Raw genomic sequence first — 12692 nt, 5'->3', positions numbered from 1 at the left:
TAACCGCGGATCCGTGGTTTGCAGTGACGAGTTGAAAGGGGAATCCTTGAAAGCTTTGGCTTGCTCTTTGAGAGAACGGTTAATTTGCAAATACTATGCTGGAATATCCTTTCGCATTTATTTCGAGATGTATGATAATCGCTCGTTTACTCTAAAAAGCGAATGCATCATCATGGAATAGAGTTTAACCGAGATAATTGTTTTCCTGCATCTGCGCTTTCGTTGCATTTGTATGTGAAAATTTGTTATCTAATTCTTACCTACACCGTGTAATATTATCGAGAAATTTCAATAAATTGGATTATTAATTACGATCGATGTAAGTGCAATAAAAATTTCTTACACGCATGAATAATGCCTGTAATGGTTCTTACGTGCAAACCGTGCACATAAGAATCGCAAAGACGCTCCATATGCACGTTCTAAAGGAGAAACACTCAAAAGTTGAGCCATCGACGTTTACCATCGTTTTCCCTTCCTGTGTTTCCACACACTCTCTCACCCCCCCTCTGACACTACCAAAATCCATTAATAAAATGGAGCGAGCGAGGCGAAATGCGTCTGTACGTATAAACTGTACGTATTTATGTTTGTGTTCGTGTTTGTGTACGAGGCGAAGAGTAGGATGCTGAGCTGGAGAGGGGGTGGGGGGCTGCGGAGAGGGACACGGAAGAGGAGAGAGTGCAGGTAGACGCAGCGAGCCGCATAGCGCGAAACGGAGTATATAACGTGGATTGTGTAGATGCTCCCCATGTAGAGTATGCGCGCATAACACTTCGTATATACGTATATGCATATATGCGTTATACGCGTGGCGCGATTCGCGCTATCGTGTTCTCGGCTCGGCGCGCCGCGTCGGTCCTCTCGTACTCGCAATATCGAAAACAATGCGATTTTACTGCTACGAGCGCGCGAGCAAAATGCACACCCGTGGCTCTCCTCCTCCTCTTAGCGACTACACTCCAGGGGCGCCACTAAAAAACCGCATGCAGCTTTTTTTTACGCACGAATAAACCGCGCGTCTCGCTATTATCGTTACACGCGTGTTTCCGGGGCACGGTCGGGGAAATTTTCGGCGGAGACGGCCGCGATACGGCGCAAGTGCCTCATTAAACTTAAGCGTTTCGTCCACCAGTTTGCATATAGTCGAAAATGGCTCTTCTCGCATAGCGCAGTATTACGCGGATAACCGTCGATGTCTGTATATGTGCAATGTACGTATTAACTTTCCGCTTAAACTAAGCATAATTAGACGAGCAAGATCGGTTTAAGTATATATGTACGCGTGCTACTTTAAAATATTATATATGTTTTAATATCCATTAATATGTATATATCTGCGCGTATATAATGGTTTTCGATTTCATTATTTTAATGCGTTATTTGAAATGAAAAAAATTAATCCTAGGAAAATATGAAAAACGCGGATGAAAAAACAGATATATTGCGAAAAGTTTTCCATCCAAAATTTTACATTCGTCATAAGATATTAATTTATTAATTATAAACAATAGAGAATTACGTGTGTGATCGCTGCTTTGTCAGACAGATGTAAAAACAGTATTAGACGCAAAGACGTCTGTAGAGCGATCTTGTTTGGTTTCACAAAATTGTCTAATTCTGATTATACATTAAAGACGATTATCATTAACGTGACTCTATAAACTGCTATTAAGGAGAAGTCCTCTATATTTTGTCCTTACATTAGGAGAAAGACTAAAAACGCTAAAATGATAATGGTGATTTCTCGGAGAAGATTCTATAAACGATGTCTATCTGCTGTCTATCTGCCACGGTATCCGTCAATCGACCCCATAAATTCCTCAAAGTATTCAACGAAGCTTGAAATCTCCTTGGTAAGTGACAGCTGCTCGCTCGAGCCAAGCAACGTGGTCTCTTTCTATGCCTGATTTGGTTTAACTTCGATCGAGCAGATAAGATTGAAATATGACGTCGATAAAGCCGATATCTTGTTACATGTGTTGGCTGGTGTATCAAGTAAATTCGAAAACGTGGGAGGTGGATGCAAATCATTAGATTAAAATGCATCACCTTCGCGAAATCGAATCTGATCGAGAATGATCGAGAATCAATTCGCAATTTGTGATTTTGATAGCGATAATCACAATGCACGTTTAATTATTACGCATATCATTTTTCATCTATTATATATAGCGTGATAATAAAGACAAATGTAGACTAAAAATTAAAATGCACTTTACATTAAATAGGAAAATTCAGACAATTTACACGCGATATCTCGCTAATTTAGCCTTTTGCGTTTGTACCTTTGCTTCGTGCTCCGCCACGAAAATTTAACGCGCGTAGAACAAAGAGCGCTGTTATTCTGTGTTGAATGCAAAAAAGACATATTGCAGTTTATTTTTTTGCTCAACGCGCAACACTCGCCGTACGCGAAACATAGACATCCGTTACACGGACTACACGGACGACCGCGCGCGGTAATTTTTCTTCCGCCGATCGGCGGACGTTTAATGATTAAAAGACCATTTTACGTGACACAAGGAGTTTTTCTAATGGAAGTCACACAGTGACGAGCAATATCGTTACCATCACCGTCGCTGGGTTCGCGCCCGCGCCGAGAACGTAATTATTTCACCGGCGCTAACGGCATCAAATAATGAAAGCTCCATCGATATATTGCACGCCATTATATGTATATAACGTTAATAATTATTACATCAGATGGAATATTATAGTATTGCATATTATAAAATGATATACAATAGCACAAAAATTTATGGAGCGGCTCAACATTAAATATTGATATTCACAAGAGTGATAATATATGAATTTGTGCGAAATCACGAATATTCGATGAACAGATAAAGTCATCAGATTTGTTAACTACTAAATGTTACATCAGCTAATAATGATATATCGCTTCTTTGCAGTTGATATTTTGTTGATAGCTTGCACTAATCTGTATCACGCGTCATTAAACCTGAACTTTATGTTGACATCAGACGAAAAGTATTATATATAAAAATTCTAGAATCTAAGAAGATAAATCAAGTAGGAAATTTTTTATTTTATGCATTTGTGCGCTACAATTTCTGTTCAAAAATCTTTTCTATATCCGTCGCCAGACTTAAAAATAAAAATAACACAATATATTCTACCAATAAATGAGTACAATACATTTCTATCGAGTTCTTTGATTCTATCAATTTTCTCTTCTGACTAATTTCAAAATTGAAACCTCTGCGCATCAAGCAGACGACGATTCACGAGGATAATGTACATCCGGCATACTCCCGCTATTCAGATGCAAGGAAATCCGGTTCGTCAATAATCATCGCGAGAATGCAATATAGCAAATGGCGATGGCGTTTCTCGTGACCATCTCGTTAATCGTTGAGCGCGACTATAAAGCATTTTCGCTTTAACATTCTCGTTAAAACGCGCTCAATCCGCGCTCTCTCGGCCGAGCCCGACGGCGCCGGCACGTACCGAGATGGGCGAAACTAATTTCCGCTCGGAGATGAAACAGCCACCGTCGTTTAATTCGTGCCTTAGTGTCAATGGGGCCATTAACGCTTCATCGGGGTGGTGGATATTTCGCGCGCCGTTTATCCGAACGATACGCCGCCACCGCCCCGCGCGCAGTTGATTCTCGTTTTTTACGGATTCATTTCGTTTCATAACGCGCGATGTGCATCTCGTCACAAGGTCTGAATTTTGATACCGTAATGCCCCTCGTTCACGTCGAATGCGCCTCGTTACGCTGTCGGTTAATGATTCACGGCGCAAAACGCGGCTTCGAAATTCAAACACGTCCACAATACCGGCTTTGCAGTCTACGGGGATTACAATTGAATCATTATTCGCCGTGTATAATAGCAAAATTACTAATTTCAATTAAGTTTTTACCAAACCTTTGACTCAATTTATCGCCGTTAAATGAACCGATTGTGTGACTACGATATAGCTAATATACGATAATCAATTATTCTAATTTTTTATTCGCTGTTACTATTATGACTTATTATTGTTGAACAATTTAATTATCTCTCGAAATAGTTAGTACGAAATATCGGAGGATTAATACATAAAAAATATCATTATTTTAAAAGACACATCACGCAAAGAATCATAACGTAATACTATGATTTTGAATAATTATAAGTATTATACAATCAATCAATCTATTTCGATAAAAAGTCTCTGTCAATACAACGTCCCTATGCGAAGAGAGGATGATTATAATCTTTTAATCTAAGATACTTCAAGGATATGATGTTTTAACAAGCAAGGACATCGTTTATCCTATGCAGGAAGACGTCTTCGAACGAAAGCGCGGCTTTTCTCGGCTGGCGCACCGCATAAATGATACATAAACACTGGCATCGTAAGAGTGTACATAAGCGGCGCAAAGCGTGAAGGCAGTCTCTCTCCGTTCTACGTAACGAAGAAACGTCTACCGGAGCTGGGCAAACAGATGTGAAAATTGGAGCCGGGTGCTCTACCGCCACCGCCATCCCCTTCGCCTTGCATCCCCCACGGTCAATAAACACCGACGTCTCTTCTCCTTTTCTTTTCCGTATCATTCTCCTTCGGAAGTCGCGAATGATGGATCACCACCAAGTACGAGCTCTTCGCGTATTCACTGCAAATTCGCTATAAGCGGATTTAACTTTGTTGTGATTACGTTCGTTGCGCATATTTATTCACGAGAGATGTTCCGGTACGGTGCATCTTGCAATGCACTTTATTTATCGGGTTATTTGTTGCGCTATTTTCTCCGAGATAGAATTGCAAAATGCATTTACGTATTATCTACGAATATACAACGAAGCATCATTAATTCTGTATTATAATTTCCCGAGTTTCAAACTAATCTACGATATTTGCTTATCTATTAAATTCATCGTTTTTAAATTCGTCATTTTTACTATAATATTGCATCGCATAATAATGCATAATTTTTTTAGATATATGCGATTAATATCTGATCTAATATAATTTATAATGCACAAGTAATACACATAATCTATCTTAATATAAAAATAGTGTTATTACACATTTATTATAAACATCTTTAAATAAAGGAATATATCAAATTAAAACTGTTTTTTTTTCGTATTTCTACGATATCATCAATCAGAGTATTTCCAATACAAAGATTTCCCAATACATCCATATTTTTTAACATTTTTTCATTTATTCATGTCAAATCTCGGCGATGCGTTGATACCATGGAAATATCGTATCGATGAGATAGTAGTATGCGCATAAATATAAATATGCACTTTTTTATATATAAAGCAAGATATGTATGCTATATTCGTCGACGTTTTTATATTTTGCGTGATGCAGAGAGAACAAACGAAAAGCAATAGTGTGAAAAACAAAAGCCGTGGTGACTTTAATGTTGGAAATCGTATTGGCTTTTCGTAGTCGTTACGATTGCAAAAAAGAGCTATGTTATATCTGACATTCTATGAAGTGATGTAACGAAACATAAAAAAAACTTGCACGCATATTTTTAAAAACTTTGATAAAAATATGATACAGCACACATAAAATACTGCACACATATGTTAATAAAAGATTTAATATCTTACGTTATTTTAAATACTTGATTTCTGATGTTATTAATAAATTAATCTGGATGAAATTCACTGAGAGCTTGCGCGCGATGATCTTAAAGTTTTTTAGTCGCAATATGCAGTGTGCGAATTCTCCTCGAGTATAAATGACAGTTCCTATGATATTGCTTAAATGAGTTTCTAACTGTCTTTCTCGTTTACCGTATGACAGCGGGGTCGCTTCTAAAATAAAGCGGATATTGGGAAATGTCACAAAGCGATCGAATCACATACTTCGCTCTGCCGATAGTTCTTCTGTTGTACTACTTTGCAACGCTATTCGACCGCTACTTCCTTACAAGAAAATCACTAACATGTGCTTCTGTCTTGTGCCATTATTCTTATCATGGTGTCTCGTAATTTCAGATATTATACTTTCTTGATTATTTGTTCAATATTCAATTTTTATTATAAAATTTATAATGATAATAGAAAGTATTCTAAAATTATAGACAAAACGTGAAGAGAATTTCTATATAAAAATTATTTCTCAAAGTCAAATAATCTAAAAAATTTAGCAGAATCGTGTTGAACACACGATTAGCGATAGTATAATTGAAAAAAAAAGAAATTAGCACCTACTCGATATTTAAATTATGAGTTACGAGAAAATTTGTTCATTTTTAAGGTATAAATGAGTTTATTTATTTTAATTTGGAATTTAGAATTCTTGCGATTTCTGTTTTGCAATCTGTTTGTTAAGATTCTTATTGTTAATGCATCAACGATGAACTTCCCGCCATCCTAAAACCGCTCACGACTCACGTTGCTGTTAGGCGTCGTTCTGCGGTTTCTACGTCTCTTGGCAAGCTCTGTAAGGATAATACTGGATACAATAATGGCAATTATATGGCTCGGAGTGCCGGTAATTGCCAGACGTAACTCACGACTGCCACGACATTCGCCGCACGCACGAAGTTCGCGAGCGGGTTGAGGAAACTTGCCTCATAACGCGCTTACATAAGGTTGTCCTGAGCCGCGGGCGAGAAATGTAGGACAGAAATAAATTAATTCTCGTCAAATGTGGTACGCGGAGGACGTGAATTACTCGAAGCAGTAAAGTACATTAAATGTTTGCGGAAATGGCCGAAACAATGCCGAAAAGCCGAGTAATTTGCGATGTTAAAATATTCGACTGTTAATTGAGTAATAATAAGCGAATCTACGATTTACCTGTTTTTTTATATTATATATTTTAAATATTTATGCACAGGTATATAAAAAATAAAGAACGTACATCTTTAATGGCGTATGCGTTATTATCGCACAGCTTTTGTACTATTAAAATCTTTAATTTATCAAGATTTTTAATAAAATTTCATTACTCTCTCGATTCATAGAATGCGCTTGGAACAGATATATATCGCACATGATATTTGCAGTATTCTTTAATGATTTTAATGATTCTTAAAATGTTAAGAATAAATAGGTAGAACTGTACTCTGCGTGCAGCTAACAATAAGTAATGTAATCTTTGATATTTTGCAATCGAGCGATAGAGGAAATCATATATCTTGTTACGTATAGTTACATTATTGCTTATCATTTTACATTTTATTATACGTCGCTCTCAAACAAGAACCGCGTTCTTTATCGGTTGAAGATCTCCGAGGCATTTAGATGAAAGTTTCATTTACGCGATAATCTTGTCATCATCTGCAAAACTTTCACTCATATAATACTTTCTATCGAAAAGGTCTGTAAATATTCTTCAGATATTTGAGAATATTCCGGGTTACTTTCTATATTACGAATACTACGGCGGCGAATATAATAACGCTTCCACATCTTTAGTGATAAAACTATGTATGTCGGATTAAAATTTATTTCTCATATTAGGAAAAAGATAATTTGATTATTTGATTAACATGTGTTTCTCGCATTTTTTTCGCATATTCTTCCATTGTCGCTGGTCACACTAACGATAAATCTTATGTATGATTCATACTTAAACTGAGTTACAGTTGGATTTAAAAAAAAATCACGAGAAATTTATATATTAATAGGCATATTCTTCCATTGTCGCTGGTCACACTAACGATAAATCTTATGTATGATTCATACTTAAACTGAGATACAGCTGGATTTAAAAAAAAAAATCAAGAGAAATTTATAATACTCTATACGCGTGTGCAATGTTTAAATTTTATCTTGTAAATGGCAGACGAAAGGATAGTTTCTAGCTGATAATTTCGTCTATGTGCTTTGGATTGTTGGAAAATGTTCCGGTCCGGCTAAATGTCAGTGGATCTCACAATCAGATTATTCGACGCATGTACACAGTATATCAGCTGCTACTTAGGAAGTACCGGCAAACTTGCGCCCTGCGTTTACTCTGCTAAGATCGTGTATCCATCTACCGACACGGATATCCCTAGCTGGTTTAGCCGCGTGTGAGAAAGTCACGCAAATCGAGTGTCTTGGAAGTTCTTATCTCAGTGATCATAGTGTTTACATAGAAACTTTGATAGATCAGTTTTCACTTCGCTTGTGGAAAAAAGCTATGAGAGATATTTTCGGCTCAGTAAATCTTCCTAAAAATCCGTCAGAAAAAAAATATATTCATGTACAGTAAAAACACATTTTTTTTCTACAATATCGCAGAAAAGAATTTTTAATTAACAGTTAGTGATACACCTACATTGTTCAAGTGTCGGCGGGAGAAACTGTCGGAAGACCGCGAAAGAGGGAAAAAACACCGAAAAGCTTAGCTTAACGTGGCGTAGATGAAGCGTAATACGCTATCACAGCACGTTCATTTGAGAAAAGCACCTCCACTTAGAGAAACATTCACGGAATTTATCTGGATGAAATGTAATATTATTTCAATTCGGATATCTCTGACTATCATTATAAATCGAAGTATTAATTATATGATTAATGTGTTATAATAAATATATCATCCATTCGCATATTAATTATGAAAGCAATAACTGTTATTTAACAAACCGTTTGTTAACGTTACGAATATGATTTTCATATTTTTTTTGTTATTGCACATACAAACCGTAATAATAATCATTTATAAAATAAATATGTGTGTGTGTGTGTGTGTGAATACTTTGACGTATTAAAGCCGTCGATTTTTATAGCGAATCGTAATAATATCTCTCTCTTTTACTCTCCCTTAAGTCTACAGTAGAAATGATTTTATAAAAGAAAATGCTTTTGTCGTTTCTAATTTTTATTCTTTTTTGCTGTTACCTCATTCATGCTTAAGTATGGACAATAGTTGTTGCTTGTACGTAAATCATTTCTCCGCTACTCTTTTCCGCTGTTACTACGAGAATAAAATCATTTCTTCCTGTGTTCTTTTTACTGAATATCCCGTACAGTCGGCTATACCTTCACATTTTTCTCTCTCTCGCATACGCGCTTTGTCGTTCTTTGTTAGCGTCTTCGACGCGCATTTTTTTCGCATATTCTTCCATTGTCGCTGGTCACACTAACGATAAATCTTATGTATGATTCATACTTAAACTGAGTTACAGTTGGATTTAAAAAAAAATCACGAGAAATTTATATATTAATAGTCTATCAAAATTTTGGGTTATTAAAGTTTGCGCAAGAGATTGTTCAAAGAGCGAAGAGAGGGAATCGTACGCTGATAATGGCAACGAAATTACTGCGCTCCAGATTATATCTATGCTCTTTAATCTGCTAGATTGGAAGATACTAAGGATGGTCGGAGTACGCTTGTAAAGGAAAAGCCGTGCAACAACAACGGCGGGTTGTATCGCAACCTGTTCGTATCCTTATTCCAATTAACCGCCACATAAATTCTACAACCTTCTAACAATGTTCTTTCGCTGTGGACAAAGAAAATATTCAGATAGCTTTTCAGCAATTGAAAAATGTTATTTCTACTTAAATTATTCAATACACCCTTTCTGTGTATCCTTTTATAATTACAAAGCAATTAATACAATTTCTATCAAATTATTTTGCGATTCCAAATCATTACAATTATTACTTTATCGATTTATTCTATAATTGATAAAAAATGTTGATACTATAATTTTTATTTCTTTTTATCCCAAAAGAATTTATCAAATATATTAATATTAGAAATCTCGAAACATCAAGCCAAGCAAAACAAACCAAGAAATGTTTACACTGAAAAGAGGATTCTTTTCTCATGATATCAAAGCGAATGCGAATTTCTTTACTAAGAAAATCTTCATCCATTTTTATGTTCCGTGCTGCAAAAATGGTCAGATTGTTGGGGAGTGTTACCAGAAGATCCACGACTTTGGATCACTGTGTGTCCGCAGCGGCAACAAAACGTATGTGGCATTCGTTACGGACGGTCGTTCCGGCTGCGCATTATATGTTTCCGCGATAAAACTCCTCGAATAGCCGGATAGTCGTCGTTTTTGTACTCTTTAAGAAGTACAACAGTAGGGATAGCTTCGTAGTGAAGAAGATGTGTGCCAAGGGCCGAGAAAACTGGATCGTAGGGAACTAGTCTCGATGGTACGCGGTTTCCGTCGTCGCCGCGATTCTGCGACAAGTCTTTTCCATCCCCCATTCGAGAATTTTATTTTATCGCGGACGGTTAAGTCGCGTCGTGGTGCGAGCTACAAATATCACCATTAATTGGACGAGAATAGGAAAATAATGCCGCGACGCTGATCTATGCCGGACCTACGTTTTCCTTATTCCACTTGATCCTGAAACCATACACGACCATTGTATCCACCCATCGTGGTCGAGCTCTCGAGCCCCGACATTACCAAGGAAATAGAATGGCTGCAATTAATCTCGTGCGGTACAATCGGACCAAGAAGATGCGCTTTACGTTTATTACTGCAATATCTCTCGCGCTGATGACGTTTGCCGTTCAAACGCACATCTATCATGTAACATATCCGCCACATAACCATCATTATGCACTCCTTGTATATAGTTTGTTTATAATAAATTGTCGCTTGCGGTTTCCTGATTTAATTTCGATTAATCGATAGGAAGAGAGAATCGTTGTCAGTGAAATAACTCTATGCTTTATGCAACATAAAAATTTGTGTATACTTATATAATAAAATATCGTGAACACAAAACAATTTGCATTTGTGTTTGTCAAAAATTCTTATATGTATGCTCTTTAATTTTTCTATGCGTATAAGTAATGATATCGGAAGAAATATCGTAAATATGCATATATGAATTACTATGCAACGGATGAGAAAAAGCTGGAAAATCATCAAATATTGTATTATATTGCGCGTAAAAATTATTTTGCTATTAGTACGGTCATACATTATGACGAAGAAGAATAGAACCATTGTGTGGCCCCAGAACTTCCGTTTATTCCAGTCTCGCTTCATTACGTGCGCACGCCGTAAGAAATACGGCTTTTCAGTTTTCGGCGAAATTTCCGGTGAAATTCGAGCGCGTGGATGGTGCAGAAACACATCGGATAACTGCCGCTTGAGAGTTTCAACTACTTCAGCAAGCAAGAAAGATATCTGTTCAAGCTCGCGCAGCAGGTGAAGGCGAAATAAGATCGAGAAAGGAGGAGGAACTCTCCCAGCAACAGCTGTTAGAAAACTTTACAGACCTTTGGGGTAAATAATCTTGAAATAGTGAGGGGGCACTAGCGGAAGGGAGAAAGGGAGAGAAAATCTTGTTTCTCAAAACTGTCAAGTTATGATAATTCTTGCAGTTTGATTGATCGCATGAATGCGACTAGAGACGATAACAGATAATTACTAGAAAGTTTAGAAACACTAATAAATTGTATACTATTCATTAACCGATTATAATTCGTAAAGCGATTAGAAAATACAATGGAAAGAATGAGATTTAAGTCCATAAAATATTCAGATATATAGAGATTATCTAATAAAATATAAAATAAATGATATAGTTAGAAAACACAGACTGTTTTAATACTAAATTTTAGAATAAAAATAAAAGTGAAAAACAGGTACATGGATATAGATACATATCAGTATATGTGTTATCAATTTATATCGTGATATTTTTCTCATTTGCCTATCAACGTTGTCGCAAACACCTTGTTTTTATTTATAGTTATTATAAAGTAAATAAAAATTGTTTTTCTGTTTATATCTCTTTGCAGTTGTGAATTTTCGCGAAACAACGCTATGGAAATAGGAAAAGTTGAACGAATTTACAAAGACCGCTTTGATGTTCTTTTCGTTGAATGTATTATTCCATTGTTCTAGGCATAAGTCACGCCGGCATAAGTCACTTTTACAGAGAAGCAATCATGTACATATTTACTCGGATATATACGTCTTATTCATATCTCTATTAGAGTTAAATTAAATATGTATACCTGCTTTGTTCCTTTCACTTTATCTCTCTCTTTCTTTCTCTTCTTTACTATTTTTTGCATTACTTTGCTTTTTTATCTAATAGTCTCCCCTTTAACTTCTTTTTTTAGCTTCTCAATCCACAGCTCAGCTTCTCACCGACAGCGAGAAACTTCGTTTCGCGGAATAGACGTTCCCAATTATTATTATGAAGGCACAGTTCCACCCACCACGTCCAATTATATCCCGCGAAACTAATCCGCAACTTTCTTTGCTAAATTTCGCGCTCGCAACTCGTAATAGGATTTTGAAAGCATAACTCGGCTCAAGCTCCTACGAGCTAGTCACGCGAACGAAATTTTTGCTGACAACGAAAAGCGGAAAGAATCGGATGACGTACATTATGTAGTGATGGGAATATTCCGCGATAGACGATCATTGCTCCAACTGTGTTATTACTACAGAAATGAGGAAAGAATTTATACGATAATTTGCATGTGAATTTAAAAATAAGAAAACTTAAATTATTTTAAATTATTAGAGATTTTTTCAATGTGTTAATATAAATTTCACACATTTATGTGAATCAAGTGCAGACAGAATATATAATAAAAGCGAAGAAAAAATAGTTTTAAAGCTACATCTTTTACATACATAATATAAAATATTATAATATACGCAATTTCATTACGTTCATACATCACACACACATTCACATTTGCCTAATAACAATTTATTATATATATGTATATATAAGATATGCATCCTTCTATCCAAAACTGCTTACACAATAATTGTT

Source organism: Formica exsecta, unplaced genomic scaffold (genome assembly GCF_003651465.1).
Source record: "Formica exsecta isolate Colony F162 unplaced genomic scaffold, ASM365146v1 scaffold116, whole genome shotgun sequence".
Taxonomy (NCBI): domain Eukaryota; kingdom Metazoa; phylum Arthropoda; class Insecta; order Hymenoptera; family Formicidae; genus Formica; species Formica exsecta.
This window is presented reverse-complemented; position numbering follows the sequence as displayed.